General features: G+C 44.3%; 1 long non-coding RNA gene across 1 annotated transcript; it reads right to left on the reverse strand.

Annotated features, from left to right (window-relative positions):
* Positions 1-24,878: 24,878 nt before the first annotated feature.
* Positions 24,879-26,832, reverse strand: LOC136351630 (uncharacterized). The gene is made up of 4 exons (XR_010734778.1): positions 26,708-26,832; positions 26,523-26,609; positions 25,414-25,517; positions 24,879-25,267 (listed from the first exon to the last, which is right to left on the reverse strand). It is a non-coding gene; the product is annotated as an uncharacterized lncRNA (long non-coding RNA).
* Positions 26,833-27,724: the final 892 nt, after the last annotated feature.

Here is a 27,724-nt window from a genome sequence, read left to right on the forward strand (position 1 = left end):
CCCAACAAAAAAAAATTGAAAGATATAACGTGCAACCCGTCACTGGTGTGAAAAACCTAGCAAAAAAAAATTGGCGCACGCTGCCATGGTGGTGCTCGTTGTCACACTTGCTTTGCTCACACAAGAAATTCAAACCGATAGATCTCATATAGCACACATTCCTAGAAGTCACATAGCTCACATTCACAGAAAGGGGATGTCAAGAATTTCTCAATCCATATACAACAATATAATATCAATGCAAAACGAGAGGATGGCGGCCATGGCGAGGGACAGTCGGGAGGTGGAGGCGGCAGCGACCTCTGGTGGGAGGCGCATCCGGCCGCCGAAGCGAAGGGGAAGCAGAGCTGGCGTCCGACGGTCGGGAGGCGGCCATGTCCGGCGGCTGGGACGCGGATCCACGTCCCCCCACCTTGTGGAGGCGGGATCCGGTGGGGGAGGCGTGGGAGGCGTCCGGCAGTCGGTGTGGGAGTCGCTGGCGGCCGGATCCGGCTTCCCGGAGGCCAGATCCGGCGTCCGACGGTCGAGAGGCGGCCGCGTCCGGTGGCCCGGACGCGGATCCACGTCCCCTGATCTCGTGGAGGCCGGATCCGGTGGGGGGAGGCGGGGGAGGAGTCCGGCAGTCGGTGGGGGAGGCGCTGGCGGCCGGGAGGAGGGCGGGACGCGGATCCACGTCCCCTAACCTCGTGGAGGCCGGATCCAGTGGGGGAGACGGGGGAGGAGTCCGGCAGTCGATGGGGGAGGTGCTGGCGGCCGGATTCGGCGTCCGATGGCCGGGGGGGCGGCGAGGCGTGGGAGGTGGAGGCGGCCGGCGGTCGGGAGGCGGCGAGACGTGGGAGGTCGGGAGGAAGAAGAGAGAGGTGGAGACGGTTGGTCGGGAGGAAGTGAGGGAGAGAGTTGAGGAAGAGGAGAGACTGGTGGGGAGGAGGAAGAGAGAAGAGGAGATAAGGCCGGGAGGTGGGTGGGTGGTGGGCCCCCTGGGTGGGTGGTAGGGGGTTTTTTTTTAAGTCACCAGTGACGGGTATAAAAATACAACACGTTTGAGGTGAGGTATCTGACTTGTGATGGGTTACTAACTTAAAACCCGTCACAGATAAGAGGTCATCAGTGACGGGTCTATATGTAGACACGTTAAATATGTTGTGTGTCGGGTTCCTTATATAGATCCATCACAGATGAGTACTTACCTGTGACGGGTTATTTTCTTGAGCCCTATCTATGACGTGATTTATTATAACCCGTTACAGATGAGGTTATCTCTGACGAGGCACTTTGGTCCGTCACTAATAGCCCGTCACAGATGGGCCGATCTGGTGTAGTGCTAATTAAAGCTGGGCTAAGTTACTACAGAAATTACAGTTATTTTTCTCCACTGTTTCTGTTGAACTCAATCCAGGAGATTTTGCATGGTGTCCAACACAGCTGCTTCGTAGTACTAATTAAGTTTAATTTCGACGTCGACATGTACACCGAGATTAAATTTGCATGCTGTGACCGACTCTAAAGTCTAAATGTTCAAGTTAAGAGGTTTCAAAAATGCGGCCAAGATTTCCTTCCCTTTTCCATCAAAGAACGGCAGAAAGTTCAGTTCAATTTCAAGGTGTTTTTATTTTTATCGTTAGAACTCCGAACTGTGAAAGATGGCTGGACGCCTGCACCTGCACTGCTCCACAGTACTGATGGGATTTATTTATTTATTTTTCATCAAAAGCCCATAAAGTCCAGGTTCTAGAGAGTACTAGTATTAAAGAAAATGTTCGCCGTTTCTTTGTTTCAAATCATGAAGACTTGAAGAGGCCGACGACCTGTCCATGCAAAATATCCTGGATTTTTCTCATGACGTCATTTCAGAAATCGGAGTACTGAATAAGCCAACCACGTTTATTAGTACCTCCGTCCCAAAATAATTGTATTTCTATGATTCAAATTTTGTCCCAAAATAATTATAATTCTAGAGTACTAATTGCCCCATCAATCATCTCTCATTCAAATTTCTCCCTATTATACCCTCAACTATCTTTCCACTCTCACATAAACACCATTTAATGAGGGGCACTATAGTCTTTTTTTTTAAACCTTAATATATTCTAAACAACATAGAATTACAATTATTTTGGGATGGAGGTAGTAGTACCAATATTGATATTACGATCAATGTGATGGGAAAGTACAACGCACTACTAGAAAACCCGTTCGTAAAAATATAATAACGGTTTTCATGTAAAAATCGACTTTTATACGTGGGATTTAAAGAGGGGGCCTCCTAATATACGCGCACATAAGAATCGGTGGTTTGGTATTATCCTTTCTGCAAGTTCCTATTTTAGTTAGCGAAAGAAAAAAAACTTGCAATTAACCCGCGTACACCACCTCCCTCGTGCTGACACTAATAATGTGATTAGTGCTAATAAATACTTAACATGAGGATTTAAATTTTAAATTCCGAGTTGAAACTTTTGAATTTTGCAATTGAAAGTTTTGAATTTTGGACTTGAATGTTTTAAATTTTGTAATTGGAATTTTTTGAATTTTGGAATTGAAAGTTTTAAAATTTCATATAAAAGTTTTGAATTTTCAGCTGAAAGTTTTCGAAAATTTGAGTTGAAATTTTCAAATTCGAGTTGAAAGTTTCAAAAAATGGGTTGAAAGTTTTCGTTAATCACGTCACCTAATTGAAAAAACAAAAATTAGAACTAATAATAATCGCTAATCATGGAGCAACAGTTTCAAATTAAATGGTTTGCATCACTTCTCGTTGATTCCTGTTAGCACGTGCATGTGCCCGGCACTGTCGGACGGAAAAACTGAAAGTCAAAAGTGTAACTGGGCCTTACGAATAATGGGCCAAAACCAAAACACGTGCCAGTTATTTAGCTAGTGCGTCTACGCCAATTAAGAGTTTCATTTAAAGATCACGTGCAAACCTACCTAATATATTTCAGACGATCTTATTCAGATCTCGCCTGTAAATCGATTTTCTACATGTGGGTCTAACAAGGACTGATTGTGTAAATTGTGAAGAGACTTAAAATACGAAGCGGATCTGTCTGAGGAGTGTCGGTCCTGTTTTTTACCTCCTCCCTCCACTAGTACAGAAAAAATGATTGGTGCCCGTTAGGAATCGGCTATAACTTTCAGATTTCCCATCCTGCACTTCTCAGGTGGCTCCAATAAGCCACATTTTTAGTGCCACATTTTCAGTGCCAGTTTAGGAACTGGCTTCTATGACACCTACGATGAGAAAAAAAAAACAATTTGTCTTGATGAATTAAGTCAATGCACCTCCTAAGATCCACATCAAAGTCATACATGGAGAAGCCATAGAAGAAAAAAAAATCAACAATATCACATTTCACTCAAAAACAAAACAAGAACGTTCATCATGTTGCAAACAATGTTTGGACCCAAATAAGAACCCATATCCATATTTCCCTTTCCCCAAAAATCAAGAAAACCCAACGCAAATTCAAGAAAACCCTTGCCAATGGACCCATCATGCTGTCCTCATCATCCTCCTTGCTTCCGTGGCAGTCCCGAGCTCGGGGGCTGGCGGATCTAGCCCCCGCCACCGTGTGCCTCCTCCTACACCTCGCAGGAGAGGAGAGGAAAGGAAGGGTGGAGATGAACACCTTGCCAGACCTCCTCGTCGTCGGACCTCCTTGCCACGAACAATTTGACCACCTGCCAGCCAGCGACGGTGTCTAGGGGAGAGGGAGAGGCACCTGCTTGCCGCCCAGGGGAGAGGGAGAGGGGCTGGCCGCCACGAGCGCAGGGGAGAGGGAGAGGCGTCGACCACCACGGGACCACGCAGGGGGGAGGGATTAGCGTTGGCCAGCCGTGCAAGGGAATGGGAGAGGCAAAGGAAAAGATGGATGAAGAGTAGAAGGTGCAAGAGGATTAGGTAGAGGAGTACGGCTTGGATCGACATGCGAGGGGATAAGAGCGAGAATATTTCTTTCCTATCTTGTGCTCCACTCGGCTACCTTGCGTGGCCGTCGGCTCGGCTACATTATTGGTGCCATTTTTTTTTAAGAAAAGGCACTTATAATGGGTTATAGGTGCTACCATGCTAGTTTTAAATCTAGATCCATATGAGGAGTCAAAATGATGGAAAAAGCTTCATATACGCTTATTTTAGATGAATTGACACCTTTAGTGTTGTCCCTTTTGTGCATTTCTGTATTATTGCTAGCTCTCCCACCCTCTCTCCCAGATACGGCTCTTCCATCCACACCTCATCCTTCCTTGATTTGTTTAGTGACAGTGGCAAAGGGAGTGGCGGCGGAGGCCAGTGGCGGGGCGGCTAACAGTAGCAAAGGGGAGGGTGACGAGGTCTAGATCCAACATCCCTCAGCGATGCCAAAGATGGAGGTGAGGATGGCGGCTCCATCTAGATCCGGCGTGGCTTGGCGATAGCAACATGGATACGAAGATGACAGCTTGGTCTAGATCCGATGGGGCTACGCGATGACAACATTGGAGGCGAGGACAACAGCTTGGTCCAATGTAGCTTAGGGATGGAATCACACGTGTCGATAGACGCGACGTGCCCATGAAGAGTGGATCTAGTGACGGCAAGTCCTTGGAGCAGTGGATCAATGCTGGCTGCTAGTCCTGGGTGCATGTATCTGTAGGTGCCCAGGAGAACATGGGCCAGCGGATCCAGTGGCCGCTGGTCCCTAGTGCGTTGGTCCTGCATTCACTAGTCCACGGGATGGCGATGACAACTGCAACTCTGCTACTGCTGCAACAACTACTAGGGTTAGGGTGTTGATAGCGGCGAATTGCCACTATAGAGGGGATACAGGGAATTTGTTATGGGGTTTTTGGCAAAATTGTAGGCAAGAAGAAAGTTTTATTTTGGATCTTTTTATAAATTTCCTATAGTTTTATTTCCAATTCAAATTCATCCATTTAAATTCATTTCTAACTTTATAAACATCTCAACCATTTTAATCCATTTAAATTCTGTTAGCACATCTCTTTCCGGTTTAATTCCTAGAAACTAATTCTTTTATATCCTTGCTCCACACAAATTTCAAATTCTTATACCCATGAAACTCCTCAACAAAATCCTTAGCCTACTCCTTTAAGTCCCTTTTGCTTTACCTTCGAACAAGCTCCAAATCAAAATTCCAAATTCATTCCTTTGAAATTTGTTTCCATCAAACCCAATGCTATTCATCCCGGCAAAAATTCCTATAAAACATCATTTACACTCATCCTCAAAACTCAAAATAGTCCATAAATTCAACCTTCGAAAAGTTATCATCTTCAAATTCCTATAAGACATTCGTATTTTTCATGGGCTAAAATTCCCAGTCAAACCATTCCTTCTACCTCTCCTGACACCCTCCCATCTGGACCAGATAGCCACTTGCCTGCATGGCCCAGCCAAGCCAAGGACCAGCCGAGCTGCAGCCTAGCCAAGCTAAGGTAGGCAGCCAGCTCCCTCCATCCCGTGTGCCCTGCCATCACCGCTGATACCATGAGCACCACGACGCGTAGAGGTAGGCGGCAGATGGTGACAGCCATGTCCGTCCTTTGTAATCGTTCACATTCGGAGTCTCCTTGGAAGATAAGGGGTAAGCCGGCGCCCGAAGCAATTGATAGAGTTTTACCATAACTTAATTAAGAAAATTAATCCATAGGAACACTCTCTATTCCCAGCCTACCATTTAGTAGTTGTCCTTGGATGAATCATGTTCTTAGATTATACATATACGTTCCCTGTGAATACGATACCCTGGAATACTCTTACGTGAAGGCTACAACGGTATCTATGCACTTGCAGATTATTCTGTGGTCGTAATAAATACCGACAACAGGTAACAGGTCCTCTGATACTGAGGCTGTCGACCTAGATTCATTGGTGCATACAAAGAAAAAGATTCCGGCCATGGTGATGTGGTACCTGCCAGCAAAGAACGCATGAAGAGCATGTTGTGAAACCCTAATGATGTTAAGTTGATGAGATGGCATCAACTGAACCGTAAGATAGATGGTATGATACGACACCCCACCGATGCTCACCAGTGGAAGACCTTTGATTCACTACATCCAGAATTTGCTAAGGATCCAAAAAATGTAAGGTTTGCATTTAGCACGGATGGAATGAACCCATTTGGAGACCTAGCCAGTCTTTACACCATGTACAACCTTCCTACATGGATTTGACAAAACTGAAAGTATATTATGTTAACTGTCCTACCGGTTTCAGCAATAGTGAATCTTCTTCGCCGCCGTCGCCCAACCTTGTCATGTGAACTCCTTTGGCCGCCAGCAACCCCAAGGCCTCCTTGGGTCCACACACCGTCATCATTGTTCCTTTTGGTTATGAAGACAGAGAAGTTTTGAATCTCATAAAGGTACACATAAGAGCCAAGGTGTTGGGTTTAGTGCTAGGAGTAGGATCCCTCTTAGTAGAGGAAGGACATCATTCCATTCTTTGGCCCACCTACCTAGCGGGTGGAGAAATAGTCAAACAGGTTGCGTGGAACATTTCTTCCTCAGAATGCGTTCTTTGCCACCTCAATTTCACACTGAAGGAATTCGAGAGCTGCAGTGAGCTTACAGCTTTTGTGGGTGGGCTCACTCAGGTTGATTCGCCACCGTCCATCCAGAAGGTATTTGAAGATAACTCAACCATGACGTCATCAACTTCTTCCTTCGAAGCCTTGCTTCTTGCGTAAGTCTTTCCCATTCACTTAGTTTGGCCCTTTTTTTGTTTATTCCTCAAAGTTCATACATATTTCTTTGTATTACAATATTTATGCGGCCAACAGCTATGACCTGATGGCCCACACTCATCTTGACAAGATCAAACTATGCCAATGCAAGACTACGGACTAGGTCGATCGGCTCAATAAGGAGCAACAGGTTCTCAAAGATGCGCTTATGCATTCCAAAGAAGGAATGGGGTAACATGAGGAATAGCTGAAAGAGATTTCGGCGGACAAAGTAATGTTTCGCAAGTATTACGATGTACGTGAAGGGTAGATCAAAGTTGTTCACGACGAGCTTCGTACTAGCTAGGGCGAAGTAGCACGGCTGAAGGAGGAGGCTGCTTGTGCGCTCAGGAAGAGGCAGCCCATGCTCAAGCTATACAACTTTAGGCATGGGAATTCACTGTGCAGGCAAGTAATGTACTACAACTTTGCCTCGAGCGACCTTGGGAATACCCTACAGCCCTTCCTGCCGAAAGCGCCCCTACCGTGGCGTATTCTGAATGGAGCATGGTAGTACGTGGGGCCGTTGGCATCATCGGTGGTGGGTGCGCTTGAAGGCTACCGTCGATGTTTTCGCCTATGGGCAAGCGGGTGCGGCCATGCCAGCAAGCTCCCGCGTATCCCGGAGGATGGCGTATTGGAGAGTATGAACGACGTCCGAACTGAGCTCAGAACCTTTTGCAGATTATATTCGCCCCATCAGGGCCACGACATGGCAAAGGAACACCTTCACTCTTAGCTCGCCATCTACGCTGTTGACAAAATGGCGGAGTTCAAGGAGACTAAAGATACTATTGTTGAATAAGGAGAGGTTGATGCTACCGTTGCCCAAGGGACTTGGGAATTTAACTATTTGCCACTTTTAGGTTTGCCAATTATCCAAATGCCCCTTTTAGGTTTGCGCATAATAATTTGCCACTGGAGAGAGGTAATTTCTTAAGTATTTACCACTTTTGCATATGTGGCGTGCCACCGTGCCGTGCCAGCATGGAACACAATGTGGACACCACCTATCAGCCCCTCTCGTCTCCTTCGTCCGTCCATCTCCCGCTGGCCCCGCGCTTGCCCCACGCCGTCGTCGGCCGCCGGCCCGCGCTCGCCCACCCCCTGCCGGCCCCACTCGCCTCGCGCCATCGACACCTAGCGTCTACCACCACCACTCCCCCTCCTTGTCTCCCCCGGCTCCGATCCAGTGCGCCTCACCGACCCACGCGGCGGCGGCCGGCGAGTTCGCTGAAGCCATGCCAAGCTCGCTGAAGGTCTTCTCCTCGGCGACCACCTTCCGTCGCGCCATGTTTTGCGGCCTCCTCTCCACCCTGGCCTTCTCCACCGCCTGCCTCCTCTTTGGCCTCGCGGGCTTCCTCGCCGCCGCACTCTCCATCTCCTGGTCGCTAGGGAGAATGTTGCGCGCCCGTTGCCTGAACTCCTCCCGCCCGCTCTCCGTCTTCGTCGTGTGGGGCCGGCGGGAGGTAGGCGATGACCGGAGGTAAAGAAGAAGGAGAGGAGAGGGGCTGACGAGTGGGGTCCACGTTGCTTTCCACGCTGGCACGGCACGGTGGCTCGCCACGTGGGAAAAAATGGCAAATAGTTAAGAAATTACCTCTCGCCAGTGGCAAATTATTAAGTGCAAACCTAAGAGGGGCATTTGGATAATTGGCAAACCTAAAAGTGGCAAATAATTAAATTCCCCCAAGGGACTTTGGAGATGTGTGGTCGAAGGCCAGAACTGTTGTTGTGGTAGGCTATGTTCTAGATGTGCCACAAGAATCCTTTTGCTATGTAGAAAGTCTTTTGTTTGGAAGAATGGGCCTTGCCATTGTAGGATGTTAACTAGAAATCCTGTCCTCCGTAGTTTGTATTTTTGCAAACACCTATTAATAACAAGGTTTTAGCTCCAGGCCATTTTCCCAAGGCAAGCCACTCCAACTTCTTGGATTCTGACCAAATCTCTATCACAACAGCCAAAACTACCCGATTCGATCCGTGGTGAAGTGGCTACGTAGGAACCCTGGCTGGAGCCTTGAAGACTTTGATCCATAATTTTTAAATCTGAACTTGGATGATGACAAAATTTATATGAAAACTGTATGTCTTGATGATATATATCTACCACTTTGTAGTTAATGTTTATTCTTTCAAGGTCATTTAGGGGCTCAAATATTCATTACAAGTTCTCAGATCTAGTTTTAAAAATGAACTTTTGAGTTTTTAAAATGCAGATGAGGACATGATATATAAAGAAAGTATAAAGCTTGACGAGGCATGCAACTTTGCAGTTGATGGCATTACCATTTGATGTCATTTAGAGTGTTAAATATATGTGTTACAAGTTTTAGAGTGGTAAAGTCAAAACATTAGCATCAATTCCATAGCAATTAGCAATGAAGTGGTTCATAGGTGAGATGTTTGGGAGGCTACATGTGAATTGAGAGGTCCAAGTTTGAATCCCACATATTTGCACGGATGCATATTTCATGGCTAAAACCGTGCACATATGACTACTAAGGCTGTGTTTAGTCACACTGAAGTTTGGAAGTTTGAAGTTTGGAAGTTTGGTTGAAATTGGTACGATGTGATAGAAAAGTTGTGTGTGTATGAAAGGTTTGATGTGATGGATAGTTGGAAGTTTGGAAAAAAACTTTGGAACTAAACAGGGCCTAAAATATGAAATTCTTTTGGGGATTTATTCCCTAAGCAACAGGCTGTTCGCTCACCCTCCTGTGAAAGTACTTTTTGATGGCCTGTATAAATTATTTGAAGTGTATTGGCTGTCATAATAACTTTTTTATATGTAAATGTGCAAAGGAATATGCAAGTTTGGCTGTATAAATTATTTTAAGTGCATTGACAGTAGTACACATACATAGCCATGTAGCACATTTGATGGGTCAACTTCTAAGATGCGTGATCACTGAAAAATATATAGAAAGCAATGACTTCCAGGAGTCCAGGAAAATTGCATAGAATACAGATTGGGAAGTGAAGTACCAATATTTATTTCTGCAGGATTCCATATACTTTCATTATATGCATAAATCTTCTACAGTACATTGCAATAATTATTTTTTTCTGAACCGGGACGGCGCAAAGCATTAGCCTTGTCGATCAATTATTAGTCTTAGAACTCAGCTCAGATATAGCTCTACTTCAACAGGGGCACATCGGCTCTGTTAACATTTTAGTATAATTAAGGGAAAAATGGAACCATGCCATTATAATTTTGTAAAATTTGAGATATGCCATCCTGACCCACATGTCATTGACTCATGTGGGTCCTACAAATTACCCAATAATAATTAATACATTCTGATTAACCTAGCATGACTAGTCGTATAATACATATTGGTGCTTATCCGATCCCCAACTAGCTTGATCTTATTCCTGTGGCCTCCCGGATATCATGAGACTATATTTATATTTTTCGGTGATCATGTTACAAGTTGACCCGTCATTTGTGCTTCATGGCCATGTGCAAAACAGCCACACCTGAGCATGCATATTCCTTTGCACACTTACGTTTAAGAAAAGCTTATTGGTTAAGAGAACAAGCAATAGATGTTTATGCCATTTGCCACTGTAAATCTTGACCTCCCAAAGTCACATTTTGACATAGTTATATCCATAACCACTGACACCCTCAGATACATTTTCTGTATGACTCCACCCCTGTTTTATTCCACACCGGCAGCCGCATGTGCCCCTCACATCTGAATAGCACAATTGGCAGTGACCTCACCACATCAATCTCATCCACCGTACTTCTGCAACAATCAGCAATCAGCTGCCTTAGGGTGTGTTTTCACACCAAAATTAGAAGTTTGATTGAAATTGAAACGATGTGATGGAAATGTTGGAAGTTTGTGTATAGAAAAATTTTGATGTGAGGAAAAAGTTGAAAGTTTGAAGAAAAATTTTATAACTAAACTCGGCCTTACTCCATTTTGATCCCTTTAAAACTGCTATCATGAGAGATAAATCCCTGCCTCGACGACTCCCGAAATCACCTAAAAACAACACAAACATCTTAAATCCTGTTCAAAAACAGGTGGCCTGAATTTATTTGTTTACAATATCTAAATCAGATGCGATGTAAAAGAACATTATAATAAATCATTTATGTTTCCTACACAACGAACTTTTTTAGACCTAAATTTAGTTCTTTTATTCCACCACCACATAAATAGACAGTCTCTTACTCAAAGGGCTCGACACATAAAACAATAATAGATGGTGAGAGTTGATGAAACTAAGGGGTATAGATAGACAAAAGTTATCAGTTATGAGCTAACCTTACGTCATGAATTTTTTAAAATTATATTATTTAATAGAAAAATTGCAAAAATAGATACCGGTTGGAAGAAATGACAAAAATAGCACCATGTTGAAGTGGAGCAGTTCGATATTGTCCATGTCGTACTGTCGCAGAGCAATTGGTTTTCTTTTTTATTTTTGGGTGAGGGGAGGGGGGATTATTTGGATACTGCACCATACAATGCAATGGGTGAAGAGGTGCCAAAAGCCCCTCTGACGAGCCTCCGCTCCTCTCCAAATCACTCTGTTGGTGTACGACGGATACCATATTCGAACTGCTCCATATCATAAGGAATTTTATGATTTCTTCCATGTCCCAACCCGTATGGTATTATTTCCAAAACAAATCTACATTATGATATTATGGTTGTGTTAGAAGATCAGATCTAGTATATAACGAGTACTGCTCATTGCTCATTGAATATAGGGTTAATCGGATCTATGCCATTATAAATTTTATAGTTTTGAAAGATACTATTACAACTATACCGAAATTCGAGATATGCTACTACATATCCCTTCACTGCATTTATTACAAAATTTTGACCGAATTTCCCTTTCTTCCTCCATCCCCTTCCCTTAGTGTTCATCTCATCCCCGAACATGAATGTCGCCCGTTCACCACCACCACCCTGCCTGCGCATCCATCGGACTGAAACCAAGCTTGCTAGGGTAAGCCAACACGACGCATTAGAGCCATGGGATCCCATGCTCAACAGAATCACGGCAGACGAGGCACATGCCCTGCTCGAGTCCATCAATGCGGCAATGGCTTCCGCGAGTATGGACAATGATGGCGGACTCAACCTTCAGCAGCTGCAGCAACATGTCCTGCCAGCAATTTCGATGCCCTCGATGTCGTGCCTATCAACCATGACGTCCAATACATCGGCAACAGTGGCATCGGCGACAACCAGATGCAGATGACACCGGTGACAGATGGCATCAACTGCGAGTGACTTGTATGGCACCATTCCATGGGATCAAAACCTTACATCCGCACGTGATGCGCATAGTTATCGCTGAGCCCGTCCCCTAGGTCCACCTTGTTGATGAGAGTATGTCTATCGCCGAACCCGCCGGATCAACAAGCAGCGCCGGATACCTCACTTGCTACTGCTACCCTTCCATAGGTGTTCTTCGACCGCCATCACCACAGATACTCAACTTGTGTCGCGGCTCAACACGCGGGACCCGCCCGATGCCACGCTCCTCGAGCACCTCCTTGGCGACCTCAGGGAGTTGCACCTCAAGCCTGATGTGCCCCTGTTGTCCGACCTCATCTCCGCCTATGCTTGGCCGTGCTCCTAGATGTGGCACTCAAGCTCCTCGCCTCTGCACTTAATGGAGAGATCAGACCACATATTATTTTTTTCACGAGATCCACATAAATCGGAATGCAGAATATATGAATTCTCATGAGATCCAGTTAAATTTCTAGAATGGAGTGCACTTACACGGCTGCTCGTGGTGGTGTACTGGGAAACCAGGCTCACCATTGCAATCCTAGCGCATCGGTGCAGTCGTGCGAGCTCGTCGGCTGCAGCTAGAGGACAGTAGAGAGGAGGAGGAAGAAGGGGATGAAGGGAGAAGAGGTAATTTGGTCTTAAAATGTTTTTTTTTTTTGAGACCGAGGTTCCTAAAGAGTTAGAAAATGCTACGAAGGGATAAGGGATGGCCTAGTAACAAAATGGATGAATAGTAATGGCATATTTTCAAACTGAAAAATTTATAATGGCATGGGTCCAATTAAACCTTGAATAAATAGGTCTGATTTGTGGGAAGCACCAATATCAAACAATGGATCCATACAACCATGTTTCTCCTGTACCAAATAAGATGATAAAATACCTCCTCCTGGCAAGATTTACATTTTGGTGATCGTACTGACTTTTTGGTTATAAACTCATCGCAACATATCAATTAGGGGCAATTAGTTCTTGATGTGTAATCCCTCCTTTCAGAATTATAGGTCACTTTAGATTTAGCTTTGTCCTAAGTAAAATTTCTCTAACTTTAACCAAAAGTTTACAGAAAATACTTCAACACCTACAACATCAAATTAATTTCATTAAATCTACCAAGAAATTTATCATTTTAGGTATTTTTTTGATATTTTAGATGTTAATATATTATTCTAAAAACTGGGATTATAATTAGACATGTTTAACTTAGGCGAAGCTAAAGTGATCTATAATTTGGAAGGGAGAGGATAATGCTCTCGTCAAGCTGCACTTAACAGCAGTTTGTCCTATTCCAAATTGAATTTTACTGTTACAGAATCCAAGGAAATGATCGTAACTAACTCTTAAGCATTGAGATCTAGGTAAAAAAATAGTGCTTCCAAAAATGAAAAAAAAAACCAACATAACGATAAGTTGTGGCCCTATCATCACATTCACAGATCAACATTGCATATCCTTCTAGACAACCCATACTCAACACAACGCCACATTTGTTGGATAATGCATGTATGTATATCGCAGCACCACCAAATCAAAATAGCTAGCCTCGGATTTGGAAATAAGTTTTGTGACAATTTATTTGTAAAAATAGAAATGTTCAAAAAAATAGGAAAAAAAAAACGACAGCTCACATCCCCCTACCTGACCAAACACACATGCACAGACGATCTCATGACATTTGACCATCATTAGGCCTAATGACTAATGATGGTTCATTTTCCATATTTTGAGATATTTTTGTTCTTTTTGTTCATGGAAAACCAACCACAGCTCACATTCCTTCATGCATCCATTGTACAAAGGTCGTTATTGAGAAAAACCATTTAAAAGAACATATTTTTTGAACTGGCGATGGTGTTGAATACATGTTTTTTTTTTATTAGTACGATGGATCACAAGGCATGCCAAGGGAAAATAAATAAGTACCATATGGATCATAAGGCATGCCAGGAGGAAATAAATAATATGTCTTTACATCGATACTTCTCTCAATTTCTTAACTATCCCACTCCATCAAATATTTCACTAAGCACAGGCTGAGAACACCATACGATGTTCTATAAATACCACACCTCTCCAACCTCATTGGTCACACAGTACACAATCAAAACAATCTCTCAACACCTCTCTGTTTTTGCTCTTGCAACTGTAGCCAACAATAGTAGACTACATGGCTACTCCCTCTCATTCCTTGATTTTTCTCTTCCTATGCCTGCCAGCAGTCCTGGTCAAGGCCAACATCCTTGGAGACATCTATCCATGTCCATGCAAGTGTTCCCAGGAGAATGAGACTAGCCTTCACATGTACTTGCACCAGTTCCCTGCTTTGCCAGGTGTTCCAAACCGGAACGAATATGGGGTGATAAACTCAACAGAACCTATAGGGTTTGGCCAGATGTATGTTCATGATTGGCTTCTCACCACAGGAACCAGTGCAAACGAAAATGTTGTTGGACGTCTACAAGGCTTTCATCTCCAAGCTGGTCAAACCACCACCAGCTGGTACATGGCTCACACCATGGTGTTCAGCGATGGCAGGTAAAAACAAGATCTACACACATGATTGTATATTTCGTCAATTGGCGGGTAGTGTTTAGTTTCCACCAAATAATTGATAGTATTTATTTCTTCTATAGTTACAAAATTACATATCCAAAAGATATTAAAGTTGTACACAAGATTGATGACATTAGAATCATTACATTAAGAGTACTTGCGATACATAAAACTTAATGTCTTTTTGTATGGAATAGTTTTGCAGGGTCCACAATTGAGGTGTTTGGGCTCTTGGGTGTCAAACCCAATGGTCAGTGGTCCATTACGGGTGGGACTGGAACATTTGCTAGTGCGCATGGAACTATCAAGTTTACGAATTCCCAGAGTAGCACTGCCACCGATGACATAAGAGAGCTTGATATTCATGTATTCCACACTCCCGAGGCAGTGGTAAGTACTCCCCATTAGATATGCAAGAAAGTTAGTTAAAATGAACTTAGTAACTCTAGTTAATGTCACCATGCCAAATTGCCAATGCCTATATATATTAAAATATAAATGCACGATTATATATATTTATTTATTAATGCAAAAATTATCCAGCATTTTACATTTCCATGATTTTGCTATGTTCTTTGTACAGATCTAAGGTTGAGCAATTGCCAGATCACGAATGATGCCATCAGCAGATCAGAACGGTGAATTCAATAAAGTAGCGGTTAAGTTAATATTTGAATAAATAATGTGTCTGTATCGATGCTTGCAGTGTGTTTTTCTGTTTTTGGTTGTCACAAGTGTGTCTAGCAATTTGCAGCGTTCCTGATGTTCTTTTCACCGTAATGTCCTTTTACCGTCACCATTTGTGCTCCTCATGTATGTCGATTGATACTAGGGTTTCTAGAATGAGGACTATGATTCCTAGCTATTAATCCATATTTTAATGTTTGATGTTCCATTTGTAATATTTTGATGAATGATTGGAATCCATCCTGTTGATATAATCCAAAAAACACTTATATATTATACTCCGTTCATTTTTTTTAAAAAAAAGATAAAATCACTTATAAATACACTCCTAATGAGTTAAAATCTCTTTAAAGATTAAAATCTCTAGTCCAAAGCAACCTCTAATATTTGGGCTAGTCATGTCTTTACAGATTTTGAACTGTAAAATGGAAATCAGCACAGCTTAACCACTACTGTCCTCTTCTTGGTGGCAATGTAGCATTATCCAGTAGAAACCATTCACTTCAGCTAGAGAACTCCATGTAGACTGCCTCCACCTATTCAGAGCAAATTCAATATTTAGACTTCATACTCCCAATTAAAAGGTGTCTGAAATCAAATTATAAAAGGGTAAAGGAAGATATACATCAACTGAAGCTTGGAGACCATATGTGTGAGTCCCATGCATTTTCAGTTATAAACAACCAGTAATTATCAGCTTCTCATATGGCTGTATCATGAGGACCTCTGTATTTTGGATCTGTAGCAAGAGTAAGCTCCCGTTCTTTTCTCCAACAAGAGCTGGATGAAGATTAAGATTTTTGTGGCACGCTTTTCAAACTGCTAAACGGTATGTTTCGTGCGAAAACTTTCTAAATGAAAGTTGCTCTAAAAAATCATATTAACCTATTTTTCAAGTTTGTAATAATTAAAACTCAATCAATCATAAATCTAATCTTTATCTTCATTTTCAGCAGTAAAGAACACCACCTAAGAATTAGGACTGAAACTTTGCACCTCTGCAATGATCAAATTTTCAGATGAAAGCAAGCACTGATCAAACTTTTCGATGAAAATCAGAAATTTTCAATGTAAATGTTTTTCTTAGGGGAAGAGTACGTTTTTTTTATGTGAATGCCCCTAAGAAGAGGTCATCTAGTTATATGGATCTTCTCCAATAATTTAACCAAATGTTCAACATTCATCATACCAAGATTCAAGATTCACTTAGAGCAAGATTCAATATTCATGTGGACTAGCAAATGTATAAATGGGCAGAAATCCAAGACAAAAAAAAAAGTAAATTGCACTATGGTCTAGTTTTTATTACCCAAGTTGCATAGTGAACCATGTCTATACCTAACTTTTCACTTAACACCGTATAAGATTGCACTTGTTTGCAGCTTGGACAAGGGTATAGCAATCTATGTTTTTCACTACCAGCGCGGCTCCAACATCGCGTTCTCTAAGCAGAGAGATGAAGCGGCTCTCGTAGGGTGGGCTCAAGGCCGACGTCGACAACGCCGGAGGAGATGGTGCCGACAGCGTGAATGGTGGACGGTAAGTACCAGTCCCTATCAGCCAATCCATTATCCAGCCTCACACCCTCACCAACGCGCTGCCGGGCGCGGCGAACCATCCACTCCGAAGCACGGCGGCAGCCGGCAGGTAATGCCAGGCATACTGGTAATGGCGTTGATCTTCTTGTAATGCTAGTGTGAGCTGCATCATGAACCGAAGGCCACGCTGCGAATTAAGTGGCAATGTCTTCTACTTCGTGCGCCTCCACCATCGATCTACAGCTTGCATAACATCCTGTTAAATCATAGCATCCGTTGCTTCTGCCCAAATGAAAATCCTAATCCCGTTACCTGTCCCGATCTGGCAACGGCGCCAACAGCCGCTGGAGGTGGAGGCTGGGGAAATAACCGAGAAAGCAAGTATGAATCAATGCATTAACTCCTCCCAAATGTATGTGGCTCTAATCTTTCTCTAAGCTGTACTGTCCTGTGCTCCTGGCCACCGCCTCCTCTCCTAACTTTACCAGCGCCGCCAATCCCCTTTCTCGTTATCTTTCTCTAAACTGTACTGTCCTAGGCTCCTGACCACCGCCTCCTCTCCTAACTTCACCAGCGCCGCCGATCCCCTTTCTGGTTTGTGTGATGATCGAGGCTCGCTCGAGCTTATCGTGGATGTAAGTTACATGGCTGGACCAGAAAAGCCATCGTAGCATCCCAGCCCAACTCTCTCAGCCTGATCCATGTTGCAAATAATTGCAAAGATATATGGCCTAAATTGAAAAGACTAACCATGACCTGGTCCATTGTGAAACAATGGTAAACATAACTAGCCTGTAATGCAATTCAGTAAAAAAAAAATGCACATACACAGTTGCCATCTTTTTCAGCCTCACCTAAAATTTTCGGAGTAGCAGCAAAGCTGTGTAGTGCTGCATGCTGAACAAACATTGAGATCAAGATTCATTTACTGATTATTCAGCGAAGATCACACAATCTCGATCGGTAGATAATTGAGACCAGCCCGAGTCTATCCCTGAGAGGGTCAACATTTGCATACCAATAATCAACCTGAGGATAATTTTGTACTGATCCACCAATTATTCTCTCCAGGAACAACACCATCTCAGACCAAGATTGAAAATTCACATGCCGCAAAGATTCAATTTGCCACATTTCTGCTGAGGCTCACACGCACGATAGACAAGACGTCAACGCACCTATTGGTAGAGAAAGCCATCTGTAGCCTCTGCTGCCTGCTTCCCACAGCCGCTCATCCCACCTTGCTCCATGGCCGCTCTCCCCACCCTTCTGCATAGCCGCAGCGCTGCCGCCACTACTCACTGGCAGTCTGCGTAGCCACCACCCGCAGCCACCGCATGTCTGCTCCACGGCCGCCTCCCCCCACTAATAATGGATTGATTTTGTTGGACGTTGCCCCTTTTGTTTCCATGCGGTTCGTAAGTGGAACCGACGGAAAAATAGAGGGACCGGTGCCGCGTTGTGGCCCGCACGGGAAAATCGATTTTCCCGTGCAGTCCATTTGAAAATAAGCCGATTTTTCCTTGCGGCTCTAAAGCCCTCTTTGTTTAGGCTTAGGCTTATTGGCCTAGACTTTTAAGTCAGCTTATTGGCTTATATGATTTATAAGCCAGTGGATTTAATGTCCTAAGTTTAGTGGTGGAGTCATACATCTATCTCATATAAGCCAAAAAAGCTTCTCCAACCTAGCTTTTGGCTTAATAGTGTTAGAGTGGCTTATGGCTTCAAAAAAGCCAAATAAAAAAGCTGCTTGTTTGTTTTGGCTTAGACTTTTCGACTTATAAGTTGGCTTATAAGCCTAAACAAAGAGGGCCTAAATAAGACAATTTTTCCGTGCGGACCTATTAAGAGAGCCGCACGCGAAAATAGTATTTTCCTCATACCCACTTTAAAATTTCTTCTTTTTCCACGCGCCTCAGTCCCCACTCTCTCTTCTTATCCGGTCAATTCGCTTAGCCGATTCAACTCCCAAAAATTTCTCCTCTCCTCTCCTTTCTCACGATTCTCCTGTCTCCTCTCCTCTCCTCACTCACTGCCTCTCGGCTGCACCCCACGGCGACGGCAGCGTGGTGGTGGAGGCGCGGCGCGGCGGTGGAGGCGTGGGATCTGGTGGGCGTCGGCCGTCACCGCAGGGATCCAGCAGTCGGCCGCCCTCCCCCTGCCACGGATCCGGCGCGGGATCCGGCTCCCCTCCCTTCCCCTTCCTTCCCTCCCTAGATCCAGCGGAGGGGAGGGGCGTCGGCGGCGGTACAGACGGGAGGCCGGTGGGAGGCGGCGCAGACGGGAGGTGGTGCCGACGGGAACCGACGACAACGAGGTGGGCGCGGAGGCCGGCAGGAGGTGGGCGCCGCCGCCGCCGCCGATGAGGCGGCGGCCGGGAGCGGCGCCGCCACCGCGCCGAGCCAAGCTAGGGTTTTCAATTTTTTTTTGAAAATTTATTTTTTTTCGGTTTTTTTTTCCGTTCGAGCGATATAAGCACCCGCAAGCGAAAATCGGATATTCGCATGCGGGTGCGCCACCCGCACGCGAAAACCGTGATTTTCCCAGACGCACTAGGGCGTGCGGGCCACCCACCCGCATGCGAAAAACGTTTTACCGGCACGGGAAAATGGGTACTGTAGTACTGCCCGCCGGCCGGTGCGGGCGTGATCCGTGGACGAACGCAGCAACGGGAGGGTAAAAGTGTCAATTCACACGTTCCTTAGTTCAGTCGATCATGTCGGAAACGTCATTTAAAAGGGAGTGGGCTGGTTGTTAAAAATAATTATAGTATGTCAATATATGTAATCTTGGTACACGTGCAGAAATAATAGCACATCAAGAGAATTTTTCCTTATCAAAGAAATGGTAAATTCTAGCGGCAAAATGTGCATTGACACTGGAAAAGCACCCGCATTACTGAAGGAAAAAAAATATTTCTTTATTTTTTCCAATCTACTCAGCATGACTAAATTGCAAGCTACTCTCGACTACCACTTTTTCTACTATTGCTCATTTACCCTCTACCCCTTTGCCATCATGTTGACATAAAATGGCTTGTGTTGGCGGTATGGCATGAGGCCATTCAACCAAACCTGCCGAAACCATGCGAAGAGTGGGGATTCAAGCCCGAGACGTCAAGGTTAGTCAGGGCGAAGTCCCCCCATGGCGAAGACTATGGAACAAGGACGGCGAGAGGCGAGGGATCGCTCGGGTACTTTGCCAAGCCAGAGGCCTCTTGGGCGAAGGATGCAGGGCGAAGAGTATATGCCGAAGGGAGATGACTTCGCCATAGCAAGTTCGCCCCCGCGAGGACCAAAGAAGCCTTTCCGGCCCATCAAGCCTAGGGGCTATTGGGCCGATGATCGCCCGACGGCCCATCAGGGACTCATGAACCTCAATTACACTATGTACCCATGTAAATGTCCCTTTCTATGGGCAACCATGTAAATTCTCCCTTTATAACCAAAACCATAGTAGTAAGAATATGTAATGAGTGCTATAAATAGTCTCATGGGGCATGTAATGGGGGGATTGTCACACCCTGAAGTTCTTTTCCCAAGCCTAAATTGAATTTATAAATCACCTAGAGAAAATAGCGGTGTAAAGGCAAGAGAGAAACCCTAATAAATTAATGCAAATAATAATCGGAATTGACATGTGGAATTTTTCTTGAGTTCTACGTGTTGAAATATGCTAACAAGATTTTTAGTAGAATTTTCAGAGCTCTAGAAATAATTTTAACCAATTAAAAATGAGCACAAGCAATATTTAATCCTAGGAAAATTCATTTCCTCCTTTTTCTTTTTCTTTTTCCCCTTTTTCTTTTTCGAATGGGCCGCCGGCCCATTCTCTTCCTCCTCCCCCTTCCCGCTGGGCCGGCCGAAGGCCAAGGCCCAGCTGAGCCGGCCGCCTCCTCCCTTCGGCCTGTCTCCCACCTCCGGCCACCCGCCGTCCACAGCCGCCGCCTCGCAACCGCCCGCGCCCGCTTTCCCCGCGCCACGTCGGCCATGCCCGCGCGTGCGCCCGCGTCTTCCGCGCCCACTCCCTCTCTTTCCCGCTCGCGCCCGCGCTCGAGACGGCTGGGATTCGATTTTCGAATCCCCCTCTCTCTCCACCTCCACCACCCCATGTCGGCCGGCTAAATCGGACCACTCCCGGCCACGTCCGAGCCCCCTCTCCCCTATTTAAGCATCACCGCCCTCCCCTCTCTCTTTTTCTACATTTCGCCGAGTTCCCCCGTGCCCTCCACCGCGCTAGCGCCATCGCCCTCCTCTCCGCCGCCGCCGCCACCGCTCCGGTCGCCGCAAGCCGCCGCTAGCCGTCGTGCCGAGCCGCGCCGTCGACGCCGTTGCGCTCGCCGTCGTGCGGGCCGTCCCGTCCATCTCTCCTCCGTCGGAATCCGCCGCCGGAACCCTCTTCGCCCGTGCGCCGGTGGGCGCCGCCATGGCTGCCGCCTTCGGCCGGCGTCCTCGCCCTCTCCCATTTTCCTCTCTCCCTCTAACCCCTCTCATCTTGTTCGCTAGGTGGTTCCGGAGACCGTCCGCCGTTCGCTGTCGTCCCCCGGTCATTCCTCGTCGTCGTTCGCCGTCGTCCCCTCGTGCCGGCCGAACCCCGGTGAGCATCGCCCCATCGTCTTTCCCCTTCTCCCTCTTAGTGCCGCTGCCTTGCCGCTCGGGGCCGCGCCGCCGTCGCTCGCCGTGCACCGCCGTTTGTCGTCGGTCGCCGCCGCTCTCCGCCGTCGGCCGCTCGCTGCCTTGCGTCGCCGACGCGTCGCGCCGCGCCGCCGCACGCCACGGCCACCCGGCCGCGAGCCGCCTCCGCCATCCGATCTACCGGGCGGTAGATCGGGGCCGTCCGTTGGGCTGCCCACGTGGCTGCCACGTGGCCGCCGTGTCGGTGCCACGTAAGCGCCACGTGGTGCGTCGCCCCTTCCCCGGTCCGTGGACCTGGTCCACCGCGGACCGCAACCCGTGTCACTGCCATGTGGGGCCCGCATGTCGGCGCCGCCCTCTCTCTCCCCGGGATTTTAATTATTGCGCAATAAATCAATTAAGGATTTTTCTGTTTATAGTAAAAACACAATGAATCTCCTAAAATTCATATCTAATTCATCCGAGCTCTTTTTGAGCCCATTCAAGTCTCAGTAAATCAAGAAAAATGCATAGAATCCATTAAAAATGGTTTTGTTCTCTGTTTCAGTAGTCTGATAGCCTGTTTGTATTGTTTGCTTTGTATGTCGCTTAGATTCCGGCTCTCCCGACGCTCCGGTGTACTTTGAAATAGTCGCTGAGGTTCCTCTAGCAGCAGAGTAAGGCAAGTCATGCTTGTCACTTGAACATGTTGATCCTATATTGTAAATGCTCTACCGTTTTCCCTTAAATACTGCATTGTTTTATAATGTTACTATGGGATATTTACCTAATGTTACAGCCACACTATTTTGTACCATGCTCCTTTATTAGCTTGGGATATAACATGACTAGAGATTGGACTAGGGATTGCTTAGCCTTGCTTAGTTCAACTAGCACACAATAGGGGAAACCACATTAATGCTTACACTTCAGGTTCTAGTGTTGGTGTTGGATTAAAGCCACCGTCCTGGTGTTAGTCTACTAAAATATACCATCTGGTGGGCTGTGGGTGCATGGTTTTGATGGTCGCGCCCATGGCACTTAAGGACCGGTTCGCGGGAAACCCTGGAAGAATTCCTCGTACTTGCCACAAGCCAGCGTGGGCAACGGTTGGGCTTGTAGTGTAGCTTTCATCTAGCTGACGCATCCAGGCAAGGGTGGGCGTGATGGAGTTTGGATGGGCCCTACGACGGCCTATGCGGCTTCCGGATTCACCTAGGCACAAGAGGGGACTGCCCGCTGCCTTGCGAGGAGTGGGGGTTGTGAAACCTGAGGTGTGGTGTGCTTGGTTAGAGGGGGTTATGCGAAGGGTCCTATCACAGCCTCTATCTGGTATGTCGTGGTGGCATGTCGGCGCACGGGAACGTGTCGTGGGGCTGTGTCTTGTGGGTACAGTTGTACACCTCTGATCAGAGTAAAACTATTCGAATAGCTGTGCCCGCGGTTATGGGCGGTCAACCAGATTCACCGTGATTAGTCTCACCCTAGCCTAGTCTAATGGAATTGATTAGTTCAGGTGGATGATTGGTCCTGTTGCAACGTGGTGTAGCGTTGGACAATGGATGGTTAATATTGATTAATTATTACAACTGTTTTACTGTTTTCGACTATTATTTATAAATGCTCGCTTTATGCAAAAGGACCTCTGTAGCTATCCTTTGGTAAAACCCTGCATCATACCCCCTATTCCGGTATGACTCGCTGAGTACGGTGGTTGTACTCAGTCTTGCTCTATTTTCCCCAAACCCCAGAGTTTGAGTACGCGTCAGATGGCGGCTTCTCCGAGGAGTAGGGTTCGTCCGTGTCGTCGAGGATGCCTGTGGAGTGGTGTTACCACTGCGCTCCAAGTTAAGGCTTAGCTCCAGTTATCTTGTAATTTTCCGCTGCATTTATGTAAGACTTTTATGATGTTTGTAAGACGTGGATCTGTATGTCAACTTTGTTGTTTGTGTACCCCGGCCAGTCCTGGATGGGGGTTTTAATGCACATTCTGCTGGGAATTCTATTTGGGAATTTCTGGGCGTGACAGGGATCTCAAGAAAAATTCTCAAATTAATACATTTTACTTTTTTTCCAACCACTGTTGAGTGACCACGTCTTTCGACGTATGCGGTTGTCGTTTCGACAACAGCTTGGAGCAAAGAATGTTTGCTTTTGACAAGTGCGTGCAAAGCTGATCATCAAGGTAAACTCATCCTTAGGTAGCAATGGAGCAATATAGTGAGGTAAAATATATGCGTAGAAGGAGGCCAAGCTTATGTCCACTTACTAATGTGCGTGCCGCCCATTATATATTATCACTATGTGCATGGCTTACTGCTAGGAGATATAATTATGTTTTATAGGAGATAATAATTCTTAATTGCAGTTAGCAGGAGGAAATGGTATAAAAACTAGTTGATGCATTGTGATTTGCCGTGGGATACATGGATAAATATATGTTAAATATTATGAAAATTGTAAAAGGATATATGTTAAAAATATTATTGTGAAAATGATGTAGAGGATGATGATTTGTCATGTTTTCTCGTGGCTGATGATATCGCATTCTTGTTGTTAATCTTTAGGAGCTAATAATTGCTAGTGGTTTAGTGGTTGATGATGTGGTATGTAACACATATATTTGAATGTTAAGCCTTACTTGCTAGGTTCTAACTATAAGTTATAGATATATGATTAACTACGTGGAAGGTTTTTCTCTTCTTGACCACAATTTTTGAGGGTTTAGGGTTTAGAGGCAATATTAAAATAGCTTAAAAGAAAATTCATGGTTTAATGCTACATAGAAAATGATTTAATGTACGGAACCAGCTAAAAAATCTTGATTTCTATAGGCGAATTTTGTTAAAATGGGGTGTTTTTTAATATATGGTTCTCTTGAGGAAAGTACCTGTAAAAATCTTAAGGAACCGCCATAGAAAATAGGAGCAATAGTATTTTAAGAATGAGTAACTTTCTTGGCTTTCAAAAACAACCAAGTATAGCATGAAAACAACTAAGGTGCATTATTCCGTTGGCTGACCGCCAAGCCTAGAAAGCTAGGAATATTCAGATTTCTTGGCTGCTAACCGTAAGGAAATGTTTTCTTAGCGGTCGGACCACCAAGCAAATCAAGAAGATTGCAAACTTTCTAAAGCGCTCAAAAATGTAACCTTGCCGGTCTAGACTGACAAGAATATCTTTCCTTGGCTGCCGAGAAACCGCCAAGAAAATTACTTACTTTTAACAGTTAGAACTGTCAAGAAAATTACTTACTCTTGTAGATGCCCTAATTGAATCATCAATTTCTAGTAAATGCCCTAATTGATAGATGGTTTATTCACCCGCCTGTGAAAATATTTTTTGATTGCCCTTATAAGTTCTTTTACAAGTAGTGCATTGTCAACCATAGTAACTTTTTAAATGTAAATGTGCAAAGAAATATGCCCGAGTATGGTTGTATATGGGGAGGTGAGGAACCAGAATGTCCGTACAAGCTATCTGTCTTCGGATGCGAGGATAGTACTTCATATATAGAGCGCAAAACTTTGTGTTAACATGGTTGTTGGAGACAAAAAACAAACAATAACGTTGTGAGGATTTACATTGAACAATATCTTTTTTTTTAGCGGGGATACATTGAACAATATCTGCTGTACATTACTTTAGAAGTTGATGAGGGTCGAGGACCTCGAGGTTGCAGACGATGGTGGGCGATGGTGGGCGACGACGATAGAGACAAGATGGGGGTGAGCAGATGGACCGACCCCTATGCGTTGCCTGCACCCGCTCGTGCACGCCTACATCCGCTCGTCCCTACGCGCTGCACGAGTCGAGCCTGGATAAGGAGCTACGAAGGAATCGGGCGTTCTCCCTCAGCCCGCCCTTGCCTGATGAGAAAACAAAAATATACATGTGAGTGTGTTTCTCAAGCCTAATTAACATGCTGATGCTTGCACCATAACAAGTCCTTAACAAAAACGAACAGAGAAATTGTCATGCTATTTGTATGAATTAGGACACCCAGTTGACTTACTTTTGTGGCAAAAGTTTTGAACCCGTATGTGAGACTGCCAGCACCTTGACCATTGTAGGGCTGCTGGTTGTTGTTCCGAGAAGGTGTCAGAAAACCTTTCGATCCTACATGTGTGCACAAGTTGGATGGTCTACAGATTATTTTCAACAAATTTAAACAACCTAGCTAAGCTAGGCAATATGTGTACCATCGCCATTATATGTATGCCAATTAATGTGTAGTAGATTATGTATCTACTTGCCAGAAATGAGTTTCTTGTAATACCTCTATCTTAAAATATACGACATTGTTATCTTTATTTGGACTTTAGTGTAAAACATATGACCACTACCTTTGTCTAATAGAATATAATATAGTATCTAACAATATCATAATATATACTATAAAAGTACTTATAATAAAAATCTACCCACATGGATTTTTATGTTTTCGTACTTAAGAGCGTCTAATCAGCCAAAGAAAAAGCCAAATTTTAAATTTTTAAGCTTAATTTTGAGATATTTTCAACGCAGTTTCTTTTTCAACATTGGCTTTTAAGTCACCAAGAACACATTTATAAAAGTTTTATCTACAAATCTATTTTTATTTCTTAATAAGCCGTTTTGGCTTATTAGGAAATAAGCCAAACGATGGGACCAGTAGTTAATTACTACTCACTCCTTCCCTAAATATTTGACGCTGTTGACTGTTTTAAATATATTTGACCGTTCGTCTTATTCAAAAACTTTTGTGAAATGTGTAAAACTATAAGTATACATAAAAGTATATTTAACAATAAATCAAATGATAGAAAAATAATTAATAATTACTTAAATTTTTTTAATAAGACGAACGGTCAAACATTTTTACAAAAGTCAACGGCGTCAAATATTTTGGGATGGAGGGAGTATATATCAGCCCTCTTCCTGAAACACCAAATGTGCTCGTTATATTATTCAACTAACTCGGAGAAAGAAGCAGCAAATTTGGAACAAATTAAGTAGCACGGGAAAAGGAATTCATCTGGCGAAACACCAACAGAAATTATTTACGTTCAAAGGTAGAATTAAAAAAGAATCATGTAGTAAAGTAATTATGTTTTATTTTTAGGGTATTTTTCTCTTTCATACCTGGAAGGTTTGTCACTTCATGATGAATGTCCGCGTGCCTTTTGGATGCTCCAGAACCACCTTGGGGAGGCACAGAGCTACTAAGTCCTGCAGTAATTAATTATACATCCACGAATTGTTAGAGTGGAATAATATTAGTGAATACCACAAAAACATCGATCCACACAAGTTTGGAAGAATCATACCCTTAGAACTGGACATTGTTCGCAAGGATCTTGTGGAGAAAGCTTCAAGTGATCGAATTTGTTGTTCTGGCCTGTGCTTTTTGTAAGCTTGGCTATCTATATTGCCTTTTGAGCAATTATTTCTGGCTATCTTTGTATGTTTATGTTGCTTATATAGATGACTAGAATTTGCCCTAACGTAATTACGATCGATGTGATGGGAAACTACAAAGAAGTAGCTAGTCACGTAAGCTGTAAGTGTTTTAATTTGTACCTATTAATGTCGTGTTAATCACATGCCATTTTCTTAGTATTATCCCAAATATATGTGTTTAAGAAAACATACATATACATAAGTTCCGCTGTTGTGTACTTGTGTAATCTTGGTTCCCATTTTTTAGACTAGATCTCGTCCTAAAAAACGATTAGAGTGATGAGAGCTTGGAAATTTTACGTGGTGACTGCTGACCATTTGTAGCTATTTCATACACATGTCGGCGATTTTTTCAAAAAAAAAAAAAACAAACCTTCCACGTAACAGAACTACTAAAGCAGTTGACTAACTGATGCAAGGGTGCGCTATATATATTATAGGTTACAGCCTACAGGTATTTTTCTATCCGTTTTCTCTCGCAATCAGACACAACTCAAATGTAAGGAAATCTTGAATGGTGCGAGGAACACTTGCTGCTTCGTAGCCGTATATGTTAATTTTGACGTCGACAACGAGCTAGATTAATTAATTTCCATGCATGGCTCGTGTCGTGTGCAAGCTCTGTGACTGACTACGAAACTGTCAAACTTTAATTTATAAGGTCGTTCATGATGTAATTTTTCCTCCCTTTTTCCATCCAAGAACGCTAGACCAAAAGATTTGTTCAACATCAAGGTGTTGCTATGGTCTCAAGTCTAAACTCTGAAGGACCGTTGAATTGGGCTGCATGGATTTTCGTGAATAGGCTGGCCACTGACAAGGCATTTTTTTTTTTGCGCTCCCGCTAAGCCCATAAAGTCCAGGGCCCAGAGAGCAGTACATAG

This window comes from Oryza sativa, chromosome 8 (assembly GCF_034140825.1).
Source record: "Oryza sativa Japonica Group chromosome 8, ASM3414082v1".
Lineage (NCBI taxonomy): Eukaryota > Viridiplantae > Streptophyta > Magnoliopsida > Poales > Poaceae > Oryza > Oryza sativa.